Source organism: Neocloeon triangulifer, unplaced genomic scaffold (genome assembly GCF_031216515.1).
Source record: "Neocloeon triangulifer isolate White Clay Creek 2 clone unplaced genomic scaffold, ASM3121651v1 ptg000002l, whole genome shotgun sequence".
Classification (NCBI taxonomy): domain Eukaryota; kingdom Metazoa; phylum Arthropoda; class Insecta; order Ephemeroptera; family Baetidae; genus Neocloeon; species Neocloeon triangulifer.
Genome location: NW_026775545.1, coordinates 8,958,974 through 8,981,517, shown reverse-complemented (window position 1 = coordinate 8,981,517; position 22,544 = coordinate 8,958,974). Strand labels below are relative to the sequence as shown.

The window sequence follows — 22,544 nt, the reverse complement described above, 5'->3', positions numbered from 1 at the left end:
AGTAATAATTTATAAAGGGCACCATCGACCACACGTGGCGCGCCCGAATATTCAGAATGGCTGAATTATTGTCATTTCGGCTACGACGTTATTAAAAACGACGCAGCCAATCTATCCAAAAGAGAATAGCTAGCGGCAGCCCGTCTGGGATTCCAATAAATTTTTGGCATCGCGGCTCTGGAGGTTGAGATGAAATTAAAAGTGATAAATTTCAAACGCATTCTGTGGGGCGGGCGGCTCCTTTGCTGCCGATCATTTGCATGAATGCAACCTACGTCCTAGGATTATGTTTGTGATGTGTGTTATGAAAGTTCATTTATCTCACCGAAGAAGTCGGATGTAAATGGGCATGAATTATTCATTAGCATCATACATTATTAACATATAAAATCAAGAAGTAATATTTATTTTCAACTGTAACAAAATTTTAAACGCGCAGAACTTGTATCTGTCATTGAAAAAAAAAATATAATAAAACCAGCACTTAACTTACACAACTAATAATTTTACTGCAAACTACCATTTTATATATTTTTGTAAATTTTTATTTAAAGTAAATTATATTTATCTCTTCTAGAATTATATTAAATTAATAATTTTATTTAATATTATTTTTTTTTTAATTCTCAATACGAAGTTGAAAATTAATATTATTTATATTTTAATGATATTTCAACCTATTATAATAAATATTTCTGATCATGACATCAGTGTGAGAGATATAATTTAAAAATATTTCCTAGGAAAACTATTTTACTCAATTTACTCCCAAAGATAACATTGTAAAGTGAGTCAAGTTAATGAAAATAAAATGAATAAAATTGCAATAATATTGTTTATCAACAACCTGTGATGCGATTTAAACTACATGAATCTATTATTTTCCCTCAACAAAAAAGTGTTCACTTTTGAATTTCGAGTTGTCGTATCATCAGCTGAGTTGGCAGCGCGAGTTTTAGGTGCTACTTTTATGGCTGCTCGTGCGTTTTTATAGGCTATTAATTTTCTCCCTTGTGTGTGCACGCAATTACAACTGTAACTATTGTAGCATGCAAGTGTGATAAAGGCTTGATTTACGCTCGGCCGCGGCGAACAAGGTCATCGCATTTGCCACTGTATCTGCTTCATTTATCAATGCTCCGCTTTGTCCCATAAAACACATCACACTAATGGTCTCACCAACTGAAAAAAATAATCGTGTAAAAATTCCGGATCGCCAGCAGAGCGGCCCCGAGTCAAAAATAAAAGTGACTTTTGTGCCGAAATATTTATAAAAATTGGAGCGGGGAAAATACCAAGATGGAGTGAAAAACTGACAGGGTAATTTATTTCTTTGGGCTTTGTATGGCACTTTTGACGCAGCATAAGTTTTTTTCTCTCTCTCATGCCCCGGCCTTTTCCATTGTGCGCTAAATGAAATGAAAAAGCGGAGCTCGGGGATTATATTATGCTTTTTCCCTTTATATAAAAGCAGACGAGCACGCTTCCATAATGATATTGCTAAATGCCGAATCATGTTTCCATCCCCGGACGAAGTGCGCAGAGATACATTTTTTCTACAGCCCTGCCCTACTCATCTCTCTCTCTTTGCTTTTTTCCCGGACGAATATTGCGTGTTTTTTCGTGATAAAAAGGCCCTCTAGTCTGTGTGTGTGTGGCTCTCTGGCCGCGCATTTGTCACTGGCTGGAATGTGCTGGGTGGTGTAAATCTTGGCGAGGGTGCAATTCGCCCCCATTGTTGGCTAATGCCGGGATGGCTGCGTGAAGAGCCCTGAGTGGCAATTCGGGCTCATTACATTACGGCGCACATGAGCTATTGCCGAGGTTGTTTTCATCACGAGCCATCAAGTGTCAAGATTATGTCGCAGGCCTGCTGCGAATAAATTATGCACCCGCACTCTCACTCACATCACACACACGGAGCCAATGGCCCGCAATTTACCATTTTCGGACCACTATAACGCTCTTGTAGATCGGCAAATGTCGTTCTGATACACAAAAAAGAGCCAAACGGGATATTGAAAAACATTCCTCTCATTGAATATATCACTATACACACATATAAGGCGTGTTATTTTTTTTTTTCGAAGCGAGGGGAGGCCATTTATACACACACACACAAGCGATGATGTGTGTTTGGTGCTTGTGAGCGTTATGCATTCTCTCTCGATCCCTTTTTCATATTCCGAATAAATCGTCTGACTCAAAAGCGAATATGTATTAAGGGGAGTCGCAGATAAAAATCGAGCTCTTGGCGCCGGACATCTACTGAAAGGACAAGTTATAATGTATTAAAATCTGTGGTCACGACGAGCGGAGAGATAGGAAAAAACATTTTTCTTTGAGTCCACCAGTGATTCATATTGTGATTTTCTTTAAAAATTATTTAAAATTACTGCGTTAGAAATTAATAAAATGACTTGACTTGAATTTTCAATTATCTGACAGAATAAAGAGTGACAAATTTAAACAACTGCAATTAACGTTATAAAAATGATTAATTCCTTTGTATGGAGAAAATTTAATTAATTTACAACAAAGGAAATGAAATTAAGGTTTTGTTGTTCTCCATTAAAAAAAATACATAATTTGTTTGATGAACAAATGATTAATCATTTGTATTAAATTATCAATTTTTTTTTTATCAATTTTTCATGAAATCCACCTCAAGTGTTAATAGCTTTCAACTTAGTATTATCCAATATCAATGAGACACGCCAGCAGAAGGAGAATTAGTAATTCTCCAGAATTGCACAACTCTATCAGAAAAAAATATTATAAAAAATTGATTTAAATGCAATTTTTTTGTAATTTTTTTATTGCTTCCTTTTCCTATTAGAGCTCAATTTTCCTATAAATGTAAAAAACATAAACCGCTGTAGACTTAAACACAAACTACGTTTGGTTAAAATTCTTCCGCTAAAATTTATCAATCGATTAACGGCAATATTGCCAAAGCATTGAAGATTAATTTTACAGTAATATGTTAATTTCAATTTAAATTTACATTTACTGGCGCTTTTTTGCAAGAACATTTTAAGCCTAATTTGCATAGCAGCAAATAAATTTTGTAAAAATTCTTGCTAGTGGTGGTTCCTTTTTGTCCAACAACTTTTTTTCTCAAATAAATTTTTTCAACAATTGTTGTATGTAAACAACGTGATGCAATTTGGACGAATAAATACATAGCAAAAAAAAAGATTCAGTAAAATAAATGTGTAGACCTGGAGCTCTAAAAAATATATTCATGCCATTTTTAACTCTAAATGAAATGTGCACTTCGCACGAAATAAAAGCAATTTTTTGCTCTCGAAACCTCCCATGAATCTGAGCCAGAGACGGACTATTATAAAGCTTATAAAGCTGCCATCATTCTTAATGGAATGCATTTATTGTCACATTATTTACGGCGCCTCTTATAGACTTAATGCGGCCGATGAAAACACATCAGGGCCCCCTCACTTATTCATCACCAGGCGATTGCGATAATTGTCAGCGACATACACGGAAAAGCACTCGCGCCGAATCAATCGCTCCCTCAAGCACCGTGTATAATTATTATCAATAGCATGCAAATTGCGAAACGCAGCGCCGCTCTTGCCGTAGCGGCGGCCGGCCGAACTGCCAGCGAGCAGCGGCGGAGGGGCGCCCCCCACTCCGCTCTGATTGGCCCGCTGCAAAATCTTTAACAAACATGGCCTCCGGGCGCCCCTCCACCTCGCCGCGTCCGCCCGGCAAAAAAGCAGCACGACCGAGCAAAAGCAAAGTACTAGTAAGTCTTTTGTTTTCGGGCGAACAATGCTGCCATAAATTAGCGGGCGAAATTCATTACGGTAGCCGATTCTGCCTGCAAAAGCTTAGCAGCTAATTTGATTCGCACCGGCTGTAAAACAGCGATTGTTATTGCGACTGAACGAGCAATAAAGAAATGCGGACTTCATATACGCGACGTGTCCCATAAACGGCGTTTCAAACCCACTCACGAGGCTTCTCTTGAGCAAGCGTTGCATAAGCGAGATTCTTTTTGCTCTCGCTCTCCTCAACCTACCAGGAATTTTGTCGGCACCGAGTATACTCGGCGAAGGGTTATTCAAAAAAATGAGCTGCTGTTGTGCGCATTCGAAAGTAAATTCCAGAGCGCAATTCGGATGCTTTATTACCGATTGTGAAATTTGAACGTTTTTTTTAGAGGTCTGTTACGCACATGAGACTAATTTGGTAGATTGACTCTGGCTTTACTTTCGCTAACTTTTAAAAGGCCATTTCGCGAATTTTATTTTATTGGTAGAGCTTTATTTAGCATTTTTTAATAATACTTTAACTATTCCATGGTTTAATAAACTTTTATGGATTGTCACAAATATAAGTCTTATTGTATTGTGAAAATATAATTAATTTTATTTATAATTAAGAAAAAAATTTATAAATTTTTTTTAAAAAAAATTCCTGGTTTGATTCACTCATGAAACTTTCAATTAAGCTATTTTAAAATAAAAAGAAATTAATATGACTTTCTTAAAATTATAGTAAATACAATAAACTTAATTTTACATTCCAATGAAAAAATAATATATTGTATTATACTAAGGTTTAACTTTTTTTATTTACTTACATACTTGATGTCATACAAATAACTTCGCACCCATCAAAAATGTATAACTTATGAATTTCTTAAATTTGATTTGTTAATCACTGGTCTTAATTTAATTTTTAAATTATCGGTATTAAATTGATTTCATTCCGATTATCTGATTTTCAGTATAAAAAAACTATATAAAATCAATCTTTTCAGAATCTAATAAATAAATTTATAATTCAGGTTCGATCAACAGATTCATAAATATTTAAATTAACACGACAACGCTGTGCGTGTAACAGAAAACGTTTCATAAAGTCAGTCATGTTAAAACCCCCGCTGTGATGAACAGGGATTACAAAATTACTGCACTCGGTGTATAATATAATATGTCGTTGGTCGAACGTTAATAAATTTAAATCAATTTCCCAACAGGCTCTGTGCATAAATGAGGGAAGGAACAAAATGAGCTCCGAGTCGAAATCGATAAATTATAAATATAAAACATTAAGAAATTCCGCCGAGGCTGCATAATAATATTTAAGCGGGTATGTAAAAATTATAATTAATAATTTTGTAGAACACGAGACGAGAGATGAATGCGAGGTCGTGTGTGCAGCGACAGCACTTTATTAAAAGAGGCACGCGCCGCAATTTAATATAAATTTGTTTATTTTCTCACTCGCTGCAAATCTCTGCTGTCGCTATTTTAATTTGGTCTGCATGGAAATGACGCAGTGCCGCTCTGGTGGAAAATCGTCACTTGCAAGCATTAGGGCGTGCACAGGAGAGAGAGCGAGTGTGCGTTATCAGTATTCAACATGCCTCGCTCGCGTTATGCACAAAAATGGCCCCAGCACCCCTAGCCAAAAGTAAATGGCTTGTATTCAAAACCATATGGGGTCCAGCATATTCATGGTGACGAAGACGCGCCGGTGCCTTCGCCGCCACCGCATATCAAGTTGGCTCAAAAAGGTGAACGCGAAAATAAATTTATTCACGCACATGCAGCACGACCGAGAGCCGAGAGCCTCGCATGACACTTGTCAGCTGAGATGGGCGACCAGTAGGTTTTGGGGTCAGGCCACTTGAGAGAGAAGATTGATGATTTTTTTTGTTGTATTATAACTTTCATAAAGGAGCGAAGATTTATGGTGGAGTTGAAGATGTAATTAAATTATTGTTAAAAACTCATTAAGAATTAGTAATTAAAATTTATCAAAATTAGAGATATGAAATTATATAATAATTAATTAAAATGTAATTCGATTCGTTTCTTAATTTCCCAGTTTTATCCATATTATCGATTGAAAATTACAGATCTATGTAAGTCGTATGAATCAAACGGAATTAAACCCTATTTAAGTTAATTTTTTAATTAATTTAAAATAATTAAAATCGCATATATTTTTTTTAAAACGAGGATTTTTGCATGATTCTTTTAAAATATTGTTGCCAATTATTGCAAATTGATCCAAATAAATATTTTACTTAGTGAAAAATTATTCAAATATGAAATTGAATTTGTTGGTCAATTAAATCAGCACCACCACTTAATGCCGTTAGCGAAAATTTTGAAAAAAAAAACTGCTTAGATCAAAAAGACTATTGAATTAATCCTTATGGTTGGCTGAAGTTGTTCATCTACTGGATATTGTTCATTAAATTGCGCATACAATAAGATTTAAATCTTATTTCAATTTTATGTTTTATTATATTTTAAGATAAAACAAGCTTATTTTTAATTGCATAAATTAATTTGCAACAATAGCATTGGACTAAAAAAACTTGCGTTTTCATATTTCAAGATATTCCAAATTATATTAAAAAAATCCACCTACTCAATTGAATATTTCTGTTGAGTCGATTCGATTTCGAGACTGATAATAGAAAACCGCAATCGTATTGTATTTTTTCGCTTCAAAGTTAATTTTGCTGCTCATTTCCCGCGGGCGAGAACGGGGAGTACACGAAGCAATAAAACGAGAACCAATTTAAAATTCAATTTAATATTGATTTGCATAGAGATGGCAAAACACACTTCTTGCGGCGCCCCAGGAAAAATGCCGGTCTGATCAATTTTCCCCATCAATTCGCATTTTCATACAAATGGCGATCCCGAAATTTTCACCCGAGGTGAGCGTTTTTCTTTCCTCTCCACGTACATTTTCATTCCATTGGTGTGCATGCATGCGAGAGAGCGAGCGAAGGGCTGCTGCACGAGAGAGCTATTTTTCCGAATGTGTAGCCGTCGAGCTAGGGCGGCGGCGGCAGCGGCGGGTAATTGGAGGGTGTTCTCTCTCGCGAGGCAATAACGCCGCTGCTGGCAAATCCTGCTCTTCTGCACACCGTCAGGCAGCTCGGGCGATATTACATGGCCCAAATCGCCCTCGGAAAAACTTAAGAAGACGTTTTATATTTGCGCCACGAGTGGTATGGCGTGTGTGCCGCCCGAAAAGCAGCCGGCAAATCTCAAAATGTATGTGTGTGCGCAGCTCCCGAAGTAGAAAGAAAAAGGAAAAGAAAGAAAGAAAGTGCTCAGTGGCAAAAAGATACCTTACTTATTAGTTATTTTATATAACTCTCCAAATTTAAGAGACCTGCACGTCATAATTTCCCTGCCGGCGCTACCAAGCTGAATTAATAAAAAAGTTGCTGCATTTTATTGTTATTTTATTATAGCTTTAAAATTTTCAGAAAGACTTTTTAGGTAGGGACAATTTTAAATTTTTGTTGAGTTGTAATAATCATTAAATCGGCCGAAAAAGGTACCGTTGAATTTCATTTTGTATAATTATTAATTTAAAATAAACACGTACACGAGAATTTGAGACTTGAGAGAATTTCTTAATTAAAGCCATAGCCGTGTAACAACGACTTGCGAAAAGTGCCGAGGAACAGCAGAGGGAGGTGTAATGATCTCCCCTGCCGAGTTGAGAGCTCGAATGGCCACAGGAGAGAAAAGTGCAGCGATAACACAAATTCCAATTCTTTTATTTCCCGGTAGTCTGCAGCTTTTTCTCGGACGAGGAATTGGAAAAATACGTTTGCCGGGAAATAATGCAAGGGCTCTTTGGATGCCGAGAGAGAAGTGATGGGAAAGAGAACAAGCGGTGCCGTATATTCTTTGCAGTTGGCGCGCGGAGATGATGGGGCGCACACAAGATTAAGGTGGAAAACTCTGTGATAAGAGTTTCCAACTCATCTCACGGGCGAAAAAACACACATACAGTGAGAGAGGAAGAAAAGCCGCTGCTCTCGAGCGAAAGAAGTTTAAACAATGCGGGCTTAAGAGAAGAGTATGCGGTGCAGAATGGCGATAAACCGGCCGGGGGAAATTTAATTCAACAGGGGCCCAATAATTTGCCCCGGCTGCTGCATACAGAAGATATTATTGCTGCAGCGAGAAGAGCTCAGCTAACGGAACGAGGGTTTTCTTCTGCTCGTTTGCTTTTGCAGAAACGGCAAAAAGCACAAGCTGAGAATTGAACCAGAAAATTTTCAAAAATGATATTTTGGGTCCATTTATTTTATAATTATGATTTTTAATTTTTTTTAAATATGAAGTAAAATTTTGGTTATAACTATAACAAAACAGATATAAAAAATCATCATGTAATTTAAATTATTCTTTTAATCACTAATTGTAAGTATCACTTTCTTTTGTTCCATAGATTGATTAAAAGTAAAATAAAAAACCATTAAACTTCATCAAACTGATAGCATGAGAGTCAATTTCCAAAATTTGCAATTTTTGTTTCCATTCTTTTGGCGCGACAGAATCGATTTTCCATTTCCCGGCAAAGATTTTTATTGAAAGCGCGTGAAAAGATTTACAGTGCTTGACGGGTAGACGACAGAAAGACACACGAAGCATTTTGATTCCATCACGAGAGCAGAAAAGCGAGGCGCAGTTTATTTTTGTAAAGGTGCCTGCCACATTTACACAAAAAGACTCCCTGAACGCAGATTTCCCGGCAGCTCTCGCAGCGACGGCCAGCACGCACGCACACACCTTGATGGCGTCCTTTTCTTCTCTTCTCTCTTTCTCGCATTCGCCGTTGGCACTTTGACATTATTGGACCACACGGGACCTTCAGCACAATGAGAGAAAAAGCGGCAGCTCCGACAAAGGAAGCGTACAAAACTGAAAATTGCTGAGCGCCTTTTTTCCCCGAAAAAAAAAATACAAACAGAGAGTTGTGCCCGGTTATAAGGTGAAAAGAAAAGCGAAAACTTCGGGGTGAATTTCCTTTGTCCGTTTCTTGAGCTGACCCTCTCTTTTCACATGGTAATGAGAAGGGGTTATAATTCGGAGAAGTTTTGGAATCAGGCCCAGGCTTGAATTATTTAATAAATAAAACAAAAAAATGCAGATTATAGAGCATTTTGTGTTGATATTTAAAATTTGTTTTCTATGGAATTTATTTGTAAATTTAAATTTTAACTATATCACAGATATATGGATATGCTTTTTTTTTCAGATTTTATAGCAAAAGTTCCTACATTTTTTTAACCTTCTCTTAGTTACATTCACCATATTTGAAGGATGTTGCGAAAGAACAAGTTTAACTTTCAGGCTGTCTTGCTATTAAATGCGTAGTTGTATCTGAATTTGATGGTTTGTTTTGACACACCATTCTAATTTCGTTACACAAGTTTGCCGACTTAAAAAAGCAGGAATTTCAGGATTGGATTGAGAGCAAAGTTTATATTTATACATTTGAAATTTATGTCCATAATTTCCCCTCCTCTCAAGAGAATTTGCCATGCGATTTCTTTATAAAAACTCATCCGTTCGTAAACGTTGTGTGCGTCCCCCTGAATGTATTTAATGCTTTTTGAATCTCTTTCGGAGGCAGTTTCTCGCACTGCACAATGACACACATACTGGGAGGCTCCATTAAACGCGCACGACGTGTATCCACACACATTTTTATGGTGCGTGTGCGTCTATCTCTTTCAGTTGCCCTCTCTCGCAGCGACAGCATTATAAAATCATAAAAAGTATAAAAGTGTCTGTAACTGAAAATTTACAACCACAATATAAATTTGAAATTATGCCCGACACATTGTAAGAAACTAATTCATAAAAAGGACATAAATTTGTCTTCGCACATGATTCGTGGCCCAGCTGGGTGCAACGAAAACACGCAGGTGGGCACACACAAGGGTTGTTTCGGCATTTTCCTTAATGGTACAGGATTGTAAATTCTTTCCTCTGACGGTCTTTGAAATTTTCCAAGGTATTGCATGCCAAATGGCACTCCCGAGATTATTCACGGCGGCTTGAATTATTATGTCGGGCAAAGAAAATAACGAAAAACTGGTTTCTGATAAATCGGTCCCGGATTCTCTCTCGATTAAACGATCAGATTTATTATACGACCTTACCTTTTTTCAAATGATCCGTTAGTTATCCACTATCGAGCACTAGAACTTTAACATTTAGTCCATCTGAAACAGAAGAGATTAAGGAGAAAATTAACACAAGATGACTCATTTGCATATTTTTTTCGCGTCGTAAAACTCGTGCAACAAACCGAATGACCTTTTTGCATTGAGAAAAAAAGAGGATATAATCCCGGCGTTGCCGGCACGCGGTTTATCCCTTGCATAATTTATATTTACAATTTTCTCTCTCTTACACTCGCAGTCGAGACTGTACTTCTCGGGTTTCACGTGGAATAAGCAAATAAAAAGCAGCAGCCTGTACGCGAGAGTTTTGTGTGTTCATATTCGCAGCCATAAATTTAAGCTGTAACAAAATTATACTCCCTAGGATTTCCATATAATTCCGCTGGGAGACGGCGCGGCAAAAATGGAAGTCTGCCTGTCTTTTTGCTCTCCCGCTAGCTCGGCGTTAGGCGAGGCTTCATTTGATTTTACGGCGAATTCAATTGGAAATTATTGCTTTTCCAGGCGGTTTCAATTTTAAAACTCCCTAGCGGGCTGCCGAGCGTATACAAGAGAGAGAGGTTTAAAAATGGCAAAATATTGCGCATTGGCAGGTGATAAATTTTAATTTTTGATGCCCCTCCGGCTCTGCATGCGTGGTGCAGCTTTTATATATTCGACGGCTGCTTAAATTCGGTTTGCCTGGCAGACACTTTTGTGCAGGGTTTGTGTTGGGATTATCCAGTGGCGCTGGCAAACGCCAGCAGAGCAAGAGAGAGAGCAAAGAACGCACACATACATTGTGCTGAATCGCAATTTACAGCCTTTGATTTCCCACAGGATTGCTCGGAAAATTTGACCCTATACGCTCAGTGAGAGTTGCGAGAGCGACTTGCAAAGTGAAATTAAAACATAGGGAGTGCTGTGGATTATTTATAGTTCAAATGGCAAAATTAATTTTCAATTGAGAGCTGACGTGAGCGTTGACAAATTGAAATGGGGAGAGAAATGCCAAGATTGAATTTTATTGAATTAAATTTCAAATCTTGATTACTAAGTTACAATAAATCATTGTTTATAAATTTATCATAATATTTTAAATATCGTTTATGGCAGCATTTTACATTGAAAACAGAATATATATTTTTTTTAAATATTTTCAGAGTGCAACACTTTATTTAGAATGCCAGATTCCTAAGTTCTTACTTCATTAAAATTTTTTTTTAATAATTACTCAAAGGATTTTTTTATCTATAAAAATTAGTTGAAAGGATTTTTTTCTTCATTGCTGTATTTGTTTACCATCATATAATTAACAATTTAAGTTTTAGAAATAAAAAGTAGAAAGTCATGGAAATATTTATGAAACCATTGAATTTTGCCTGCTTCAACAGGAGCCCTTATTGTCAACCAAACTCTAATAAATATGGAACGAGATTCAATCGGTTAAAAATATCTTAACTTCAAGATTTTTCTACAATTTATTATTCCTCTTGTTTATTAATTATTAAATCACCTGCTTATAAACTTGCAGGCAAATATGGGCGAATATTTCTACTATAAAAAGAAACATATAACCTCTGGCTAAATGGCAATGTTGGAATTAATTAAAGATTAGGCCTGCCAAGCACTTAAAATCGCGAAAAAAGCTCACATGTGCGACCGCCGGTTGTAAATTATCTTCAATTTTGCATGTGGCACATTGATAAAAATCGACTAATTGCATGTTTTACGACCTCGTTGGGGCACTAAAAAAAGAATAAAAATTTTGCGCGACGGGGTGACGGCGATAACAATTTTCAAAAATATGATAGGAAGCGGCAGGAAAAGCTATACGTTCATTCAGAGGCGAGACATGAAAAATTCGTCAAGAGTGAACGAGCACATTTGCACCCTGGTGACGAGGAGGGTATGCAACCCGTCCGTCAGCGGCGGAGTGACGAGCGCATACTTTACAGGGGCTATAAATCTGACTGTAGATGGCAGTAAAGCAAAGGCGCTCGATGAAGGGAGAAGCTAGAGCTGTGTCGCCCTTGACCTTTATCGGTGCATTCCACGACTGTCGGCCTGAAAGGAAAAAAACAATAACCAATTGAGACAGATGGACTCAATTTGAGGTTGTGTGTGTTGCTAACGAAGACTACGAGAGACTCCTTCGTTATCACAAAACCTGTTCCCTTCGAACCGACCAGTCGGCGACATTTTTTCTCTTTTACTGCTGCATTTCGCCGAGGTACAAAAGTGCTTGGCCTGTTTCTCAATAAATCTTCTTAATTCCTTCGTGAAAATTTTACCTTCAAGGGCGGTTCCATGTAATTTGAAATTCCACCTGATAAGCATTAAATTTACTCGCAAGTCGCGTTTAAAACGAGTTTTGGACTTTTAATGGCGGAATTTTGCATAAATAGCCGTGGGCTGTAGATTTAAATTACTGTCAATAATCTCATAGTAGTGTTTCTAGAAGCCATCAGCATATTATAAAAAATTGTAACTGTTAGTGTGCCAATTAAATTCGGATTTATTTTTCTAATTAACAATCAATTAAAACCTTTTCTTGAAACCTTTTCTTGAAACCTTTTCGTACGCAACTGTTCCTTCTCAATGATTGCGAATATTTATATACTAATTAAAAACGCTAATTTATTTAAATTTTGCAAAATGATTCGTCAGATTTTAAAATTTCACTCTTGATTTTGGAGGCGGGTGAAGAGGAAGGAACTTTCCTTCCTTGGTGTGTACTATCGATTTTCCATAGCCCACAGGAGCTCTCCCTCTCTATCTCGGCGAGTGTGGCTGTTTGAACAAAAGGCGTTTCCTGAGTGGCTCACGCTGCTGGCCGGTCAACTTTCGCATCTCTCCAGCAGCGTGGCGGCTCTTGCCTTTTTGCTCAATTATCTCCGGCTATGCAAATTAAGTCTCGGCAACACACACCGCGTGCCGTGCACGCCGTTTAATGGAGGCGCACAACTTGCGCTGCTGCCCGACTGCAAACAAGCTCCGCAATGCGCCTGCGAAATCGGCCGAGATGCTCACGGGAAATCACCAAAATTAGACTTTCAGATGATTTTATGAATTAAAGATGATGCTGAATTATTCAATTCGCTGGTTCTTTTTGACGAGGCCCAACGCCTTTTTCAAGCCGACATGTCTGTCCATTAAGAATAATTTATTTTGGCTAAATTGGATAAAATTATCACCTCAAATTGGCACGTTTGTATTCACTTTATATACTGCCTGATGTTTTGAAATCGTATTTTTAGAGTTTTTCCAAGAAGGAAGTGAGTTCAGAGAAGTTTTTGCAAATAAATTTGTTTAAAATAAATTTTCCCACACAATTTTGAAATTTGTAGAATGCTGTTTTTCTAGTTCTACAAAACATTTTGAAAGCAAATTGGTGCCAGATTTCATAATTCTGTACTAAATATTGAATTCTGAAAACGATTTTTGTTTAATTAAAAATTATTTCATTTCTGGACAGCTAAAATTAATTGACACGTACATATGTTCAACAGAAAATGAGACATAAAAAGTTGGCATAGGATTTTTTTATGGAAATATCAAGTTTTAATCAAACTTGTTGCATAATGTGTATTAATTTATATTTATATTAAATAATGCACCAGTTTAAAAAAAATAACAGATAATTAATTCATCATAAATTTTTTTTACCTTATTTACTGTAAATTTAAAAATTAATTAAAATGCAATATATTGCATTTTAATTCTGATGGCAATATAATATTCTCATTGATAATCTGTAAAAATACAATTATTAGTTGTTGTACTAGCACCATTAAGAACCATGGTTACGAATTATTTGAGAAATTACACTCAAATTCATTGAAATGCTCTACTTTTTTTGTAATTCAAATAGCATAATTAGGCAAATAGCAAAATTATGCAAACAGCAGAATTATGCTTAGATATTTTAAAATAATAAGAACTCTTTGATGCAGGAAAATGTTTTTTAAAACAAATTATTGATAAAAAAAAAATTAGTGCACTAAAAGGCACCTCAGGCAACCTGCAGTAAATGTGTGCGTTGCAGGTTGCGTTTTAATGCATTCAGGGGCTCCCTCCCAAAACGCTCCTCTCGCCCATGTAATATAAACGGACACATTTAAATTCGCATTCAATCTGCCAATAAATCGTGCGCCTAGCGTTGCCGGCTCGTGTTTTGTTTTCTTTCACTCGCTGTTTTCCGTCGGTCACACCGACCGGCCATCCATCTATCGCCAGGGCGGGTGACTCTACGTGTGGTGTGTGCAGCACCCACATGCCATTTCGATTTTACGGCTCGTCCACGAATGACAGGACAAGTTGATATGGCTTATTTTTATATCATAAAGGTGGGATGCAGCACAGAGAGAGCAGTTATCTCGGATTTCTTTTTAAGCACCGATGCCAATAAAAAACAAACCCCGTCGCGAGTAAAGAGACTTTTTAATATTTCAGAGTGCGCCTCCTTGTTCGCCGCCTCGTGTGGGCAGATTTATTTATTGTTTGGGTGTGATCGAGGCAGAGTATAAGTGCTGGCTTGTGGCTGTTTGTGTTTGCCTGCGAGAGAGAAACGCCGAGGCCAAATAAAATCGCACACCTCTTGCGCCGATAATTAGCCAATGTGCCAGCAGAATGGTGCCGCTCTACCGCAGTATGCGCGCACATGTGTGCGGCAAATCGCTTTTGCCGAGCGTTAAAAACGGCCTGAGTAATTTGACAAAAAAGTGCCTCACATAAACGTCGATTAGGCGTTTACTGGCGGTTAGAAGAGCACTTGCGTGTTAAATTAATCACACGCTTTGGCACTTACGGCTATCGGGATTTGGCTAGGCGCGGAATTTTCTCTCTAAACTCTTAATTTCGAGAGTCACATCAGCGTATATATTTGTGCTTTGCGGCAGCTGTCGCTCACCACCGAGGGTGCCAAAAGCGCCGGACTTGCATTGAGTAAAATTAATCGCTAGCTCTGCACTGGGGCGCTTCTTCAAACAAAATTAATTTCATCCATAATCCGAGGAGTGCATGACTCGACGCCAAACCTCAAAATAATAACGATAATCCCGACATTTTAAAACTCGGCATGCCTGCTTTTGTTTTAAGAGGGATCAGCAGAATATTGTAATGGAGCTGAAGCTAATCTTGTTTTACTCCTTTGAAGGGTTGACTTTTTAATTAAATTCAAAATATTTAATACTTAAATATAAGTAAAATATAAGTAAATATAAGTATCAAAATATTTAATACTTAAATATTTTTGTTATTTTATTTTATTTAAATTAACAAATACTGTTATTCATTTTTTATCTTGAACCAACTAAAAAAATTAAACGGCATTTGATTTTTTTTTTAAATAATATTTTAATTTAAATCAATTTGATTTTATTCCTTAATTGTTTCAGCCTGCAGAAATCGCAGAGCAGTGCGAAAATCTAGGCCCAGCTTGAAATCACAAGCAGGGGTGCAGGCTGGCGGTGGCGATCGGAGGCAGCAGGCGTGCGCCCTGGCAGGCCCCCGTGCGGCAACAATGGAGGCCGTTCCCTCGGAGCGACTCGGAGCCAGCACGGGCACAGCTCGCTGCCGATCCCCTCTGGTACGCCGACGCCGTGTGCGGTGACGTCAGTCGTCGCCATCTCGTCTCTTCTGCAAGCTTTGTGTACTTAGAGTAGGTGTCATTTGCTACCGACACTCGGCACGCTGTGCACAGCCGCCTCCGCCGCCTCGCACCCCAGCCACCCCGGCCGCCTCCGCCGCCACCCCGAGGGTTGACGACGCCCGAAAAACGGCCCCAGGCCCGCGTCGGGCTTTGTTGGGCTCGAGTGGGGCCCCTTTGAGGCTACGTGACGTCACGGCCTGCCGCCCCACCACCGCCACCATTGTTGGCCAACAATAGCAACCATTCTTGCCGCCTCCAGGGCAGTTCACAGAGGTATGAATTTTGGAAAGGGCCATTTGGCGCCGTAGTAATAAAATAAATTTTGCTCCGCTGGGCAGTCCCAGCTTTGAATTTTGTCTATAGACTAATTTTGTGTTAGTATTTTGTTTGAATATGCAAATTATACTCAAATTTCAAATTTAGGTAAGGTATAAAGGGCATAAAGTGTTTTGAGTCACACTAGTAAGTTTTTTAAAGGTTCCTGAATTTTTTTTAATATTTTGTTCCCCTTATAAATTTGAATTAATAAAATAATATTCTTCCAAATATCAAATAATTTCTATATCTCTCTTCAAAATTTTTAATTTATAACAAAGCACTTTTTTCATATTATTTTAAAGCAATGAATTTAATTTTTTTAGAATCCAGCTTGAATTTTGTGCTCGGTGAGAGCTAAAATCTCCTTCAGCATCCACTTTTCCCCTCGCGTCCCACCCCTTGTTCACCTTCTCACGATTTACACCCCCAGGGGTGTCTCCAACAAAGGGAGCGAGGGTTGCATTGTGCTGCTGCGAGGGGCGCGATAAGAGGAAACCGTTCAGCCAGGGGATGATTGCGGCTATGCAAATTGCGAGACAAAGCTGGAGAGGCTGTTGATCTATCCGCCTCGGGTGGGGGCGAGCGGGCGGTTGTTTACCCGAATTAAAAGCGCAGCAGCACCATTCGACTGCGCCACTGAGGAAGTTGTTCATTAGCCTATTATCAGCGGCTCTTCCCAATTACAGCTCGCTCGGACAGTGACGATGGATGGAATTTAAATACATATAACAATAAATCTGAATTTATAAAAAAAATACAAGGTCTTTTTACATTTTTTTTTCTTAACAGTCTGTTTAGAGAAAAGATCAAACGACGTGCACATTTCGGACCATGGTGTTTATTTTTCTTCTCTTCTTTGTTTCCAGATGTGCGCTTTGGAGTCGACTTGCTGCTCGGCTGAGTTATGTAGAACCCCCTGTACGTATACTGAATGTATCCTGAGTGTCATTCATATCCGGTATACCTTCAGTATACGTAACAGGAGGCTACACTGATCACCACGCGTGCGTTCTCATGATCGTCTGATCAGAATGCAGCGCGGCTCTTCTTCGCTGCCTCTCTTCGCATCCGAACGTCCAGGCTGAAGCTCCGTCCCTCCGCAGCACACTCTCACACATACAGAATATCAAACACAGGAATGTGAAAATCACTCATGTTGAGCCAAAACCAATAAAATGCTTGATAAATTACGCCGATTCGCACACGAAACTCTCTCCTTTGGGAAATTTATGTGGTTTATCTGTTGCAAATAAACATTGATTTGATACATTTTGTATTCGTTGCTGCGCTAATAAAATTGAATTTATGAGCGTTGAACGCTTATATAATAAATCAATGAACGTTATTGCAAGTACTTACACAATCGTTTATGACTTCAGACAATAAATTTTCACATGTGAATGGTCAGAAATAAATAATTTTAGTACTTATTCAATAATACTTACACAAAATAATAATTTTACAAATTTTGAGCTCCAATGTATCACGCTCAACGTCTCGTTTCAAAGTGACGCTTGCTTTCTTACAAAAAAGGTCATAGCCCTGCACGTCTTAAAAAATTTTTGGGGATGAATAGGCATTGTCACCCGAGTGTAGAGCAGATGTGAGCTGGCCACATGTCTTTATGGCTCGAGAGCAATTCCTTTTCGGCAATAAAAACTAGCCCACCCATTGATTGTCACATCCTGTGCTGACACACTATGCAGTGATGGTGCATATTTTCTTTAATTTTAATTGGAGAGTTGGGCATAAATATGCCTCTCGCAGCTTGGCCAAAGATTATTTTAAAAACTTGAATTAATTTCATAATGTAAATAATTCAAATTTATAAACCTATTTGTATGTTCAGTTGAAAATAATTGTAATTGTAAATCTGATTTGTTACAATAAAAAATAATTTCATGCAATAATGCAATGTAAAAAGTTTATCTTGAACGCATTACAAGAAAGGCATTTGTTTGTGGCGTCTTACATTTCGCTCTCACCCCCTTGAGCACTGTTGGGGTTGCTGAACTGTTTTGACACACGTTAGGCACAAAGCGAAACATTGCCTGTGGCCAACGTCCAATCAGCCACCCTGCCAACTAACTTTCACCGCGCCAGATTTCCATCCCTTGGGCGCAATTGCACCAATCCCCTGTATTTTCTCCCTGATTTCTATTTTTCGCTCCGAAAGGAAGGTGAGGAGCAGGTTGGCTGTTTGGGGTAGTTTTAGTTATGACACCACTCTGGCCACATCGTTTCTCTCATAAGATCTTGTAAGTTATATTTTCCTTATTATTTGTTCTGTAAAAATATTTTGAGTGCAAAATTGTAAATTAATTTCACTGGCAAGTCCAGAGCATCTGAAAATGAATACAAAATTTCTAAAATCAAATTTGACAATTTGATTTGCCTGTCTGTGATTTTTTGCTTTTGTAAGATCAAAATAAAATAAAAGATTACAGCTTATTAGACTAAAATAATATTTTTATCCCTTCCGTAAAAAAATCCTTATAAATATTTGCAACTATAAAAATCTATTTCAAGTCTCCACAAGTTGTGTAGTATGAAAGTGCTTTCCAATGATATATAAAACAATATTTTATTAGCTGCAATAACCGCAAAGGAAAAATCGTGCACTTTGTCCATAAACAAACCACGCAAAAGTGGGCCAAAATAATAATTTGAGGCGCTTTAAAAAAGTGCAATAAAAGTATTATGGTGTTAGTAATAAAGCACCAAGAGTATCATTCAAAACCGTCCACGCAAAGCACGACTGCTAATTCTGGCCGGTCTCTCTTTTTTCCCCAGGTTGCCGGCAACGGAGCAAGGAAATTCAATAAGATTGCTCGTGTCTCCATCCATTGGTAAAGTGAAAAAGTTTTAGCCGCGCGCTCGAGGTCGGCCATGCACCCATCACACGGGATGAAAAACGATCTTCTCTCGAGTGCCATTGGCCGCGGCTGGAGTGAATGACGCCATCTTCCAACTACATTTGGCATTCGCGGCCACACAAGAAGTATAAACTCTGATTAATTATTCAAAGTTAATTAAGATTTAATCTGCACGCTCGGTGCGACTATCCGCATAAATTTCATTCGAGAGGAGAGAAACGCCAAATTTATGCAATACGCGAGGCTCGGTGCGAGCAACAATTATTATTATTCATGCATGCCAATGTATAAAGAGGCCCACACTTGCATGGTCCTAATTAAATTTGGCAAGAAACTTTTTAATTTCAGTCGGGGTGTTTTGAATTAAATCAGCTTGACTCTGATTAAAATTTGCTTGAATAAAAAAAAGACAGAATTTGCAAATAATTTTTAACAGACGAAAGTCAATAATGTAAAAATTATGAGGTTACTAAATATTAAAATCTATTCAAGAATATTACAAAGATAGACCCAGCCCATAATTTTTTTACACCCATAAAAGAGTTTAAGATAGAAACGAGTTTGTTTAAACTGTAAGGCGAGTTTTCTTTTATCTGTGTATAGAGTGTGAATTCAGCCATACCAAACATTATCACAAAATTATCATCTTGAATACGTCCTCTTGCTATACCACAACATTATTTTGCAAAAAAGAAAAAGGGTAAACACTGCTCAGGAAAAAAAACGCCTTTTGAAAAAACACAGACTCCTTACAGCATGACAAGCGAGTTTACACAATGATTTACGAGCAATAAATTCTGAATAATGGCAAAAGAAAGAAGCACGGCCGTAAAAATTTAAATGCGTATATGAGCATGAGCGCATTTGAAAATGATGCCAAAAGTATGCGCAGACAAATTTTGACGCGAGTCCAAAAATCTGTTGGGATTTTTTCTGCATTATATACCAAGATGATTTCTTTAGAGAGGTTTTTTGGTTTGTGTCAAATGGTTGTTTCGAAAGTTGAGTGTTTGAGTGAGTTTTTATCAAGAGGTTCGGGTTGGGTAGAGAAACCGGACAAGGCTGCTGCATAGTGTAACCTCGAAAAGGAAAAAATGCTCTCGGTTAACATGAAAGAAAGAAGTCCCTTCCGCCATCCATCAGAGATAATTAACTCCAAAGAGCTGCCATCGTTCTACGCAGCTAATCAAGCTACTGCGATTAAAATTTTTTTCTTTTCCATCACTTCATACAGAGCTTTACGTTTTAATAAACTGCTCAAGCTATACGGCCTGTTTATCAAGTAAGTTCTTCTAGCTATATATAATGCATAATATAACCAGCGATGAAGATGAATATTCCAAGTTGAATATTCAACTGAGAAGCTTTACAAATAATAATACAAAAAAATATTTTTTTTGTATTTTTACTGTAAATTAAATACTTTCAACAAACATTCACAAATTTATTTTTTCTCGTTAACTAATTTTAGTTGTTTAAATATATTTTTTTAATTAACAATTATTTATTTTAATATTTATGTAATTTTCATATGTATTTAAATAGCTGCATTTGTTTAAATATTGTTTTGAGAGATATAATTATTAAAGACAATAAATAAAAATTATAAATAAAATTTACGAAATATCCAAAATAATTAAATCAATATTGTTGTACACCTGCACTCCCTTAATGATGAAGGCTAGACTGAATTTATTGGAAATTTAAAACTGAAGTTACTAATATTATTCAAAAACAAGAGCAAGACCTGCAGCTATATTAATAGCAAAGCCGCCCTTTGTCACTTTTAGACGCTCATTATTCACGCTCCGTTCTCACTTAACTTTGAAACAACATTTTGCCCACATTTCCATTTGACCTCTTTCAGCTTCGGAGGATAAAGATTTCCATTTTGAGGATCGCCCCGTTCCTCTGTGCGATATTCAAATGAAGCGAGGGCTGGTATCAAAATTCGCGTCATGCCTCGGCCAAAGTGCCGCAGCGACCCAAATGAGAGAGAGCTTTTGCTGGGGTGTGCACCCTCAGGGCTCTCTCGCGCCATAACTTTTGGGCGCCTCCTCGCCCATCGACTTGAGCCGAAATCGCTCACTTTCTTTTTGCCAATCAGCTATCTTGCGGTGACACAAAGACACACGCGCGCTTCCTCTGCATATTATGGGGTGAAAGATTGGGGCTCATCGCAAATTGCATATTTTTCACACACAGCAGCCGAGCGATGAATAATTGAGCCGCCATTCTTGCTCAGCTCTGCACGAGAGCTGCCATAATTTGGTGCATGATGGGTCGATAAAGCTGCTGCATTCATGCAGGCAGCTCGCTTTAGCTCCTCGTTAGCATTCCGCCTGCACTTTCCACCCATGGAATTATCCATCGCAGAGACCATTTGCTGCCCGACAATGAACAATAGAGAGACGCTTGTCAGTTTTTTCCACTCCATTCAAATTTAAATGCTTGTTAAATGTTCATAATTATACCGTGGGATACAAAAGGAAATATTTGATAAAAGAAGGATAATTTTCACCTTAATTTAACTATATATTAATCTCTTTACTGAATTTTAAGTAAGATAGAAAAGAAAAAAATTAATCCTAATTAGTTAATAAATTCTAATAACCTATTTTAAAGCGCACATCAATTTAAAAAGCTCTATTGGAGATAAAAAGCATCCCGTTCTTTAAAACTTTTCTTAACTAAAAATTTAACTTCTTAAATTCCTAATTACAAACTTCATTTCACATAATATATTATATTGGCTCAAAATTGAATATTTTAGTTTTGTTACATTGTTTGATTAGCACGATTAGAATATTAAAAATTTGAAGAAAAATACCGTTATATTATAATTGAATCAATCAATGAAATTTATTATTTATCTTTAAATTTGTGCATTTGGGCAAAAAACATTTACCACCTTTTCTATTTTCCACTAAATTAAATTTCATTATCAATCACTATCATTCTTAGCTGTGATTTTTTTTCACCGTTTAAATATTCTTAAGAAAAAATTATTTCAACAAAAATTTGTTTCCATCTCAATTATTCCAGGAAACATGAATGCTGGAAATTAAACTTTTGTCAGCAAACTTATTCCACAACTCTTACATGACATAAAAACTTTTCCGTGGCTCAGAAATTTAGCAGCGAGTCGAAAATATTCGCCAAGAGAGTTGCTGGTTAGTTTTCGGGGTGTGTTTCCGAGCGAGCAGGCGAGGAAGAGCTGCGAGGGCTGAGAGAGGGTGTTTTTGCTGGCTGGGCCAGTGTCGAGTTGTGTGCCTGCAAACTGGATGGATCAATAAAGTTGGCCCTGGCTGCACCATTATAGTCGCCATTATATGTACATTCTGTGCTGTGCTCTCGCACACACACAGCTATCACGGCTCGGAACAGCCCCGGTTCAACCCTCTCTCGACTGCGCCGCCAATTTTCCCATCTCGCCTTTTTACGTGGATTTCTGCCGCCGTGCTGCGGAGATATGCAAATTTCGGCGCGTAATTCTTTTCTAAACTGTCAAATTAAATTATGAAAATGCGGGACAAGAGATAGAAAAATCTAGCTTTTTTGAGAGACGACGCAGTTATTTTCGTAATTTTGCGGCGAAAAATGGTACACGCGGTAACAATTACTACGCCGCAATTTTTACTTTTAATTTGCAAGAGACACCATTGCTATCATTTTTTAACAGCAGAAAATTAAAATAATCAGCATTCTTCTTGCATATTTACAT

The 22,544-nt window shown here is 37.6% G+C and overlaps 1 long non-coding RNA gene across 1 annotated transcript in view; it reads right to left on the bottom strand.

The window, feature by feature from the left end:
• LOC132205144 (uncharacterized) overlaps positions 1-22,544 on the bottom strand; it is a 216,429-nt gene that overhangs the window by 115,324 nt on the left and 78,561 nt on the right. Inside the window, exon 5 of the long non-coding RNA XR_009442667.1 lies at positions 9,971-10,033. This is a non-coding gene — a long non-coding RNA (uncharacterized LOC132205144). The remainder of the gene's footprint in view (positions 1-9,970; positions 10,034-22,544) is intronic.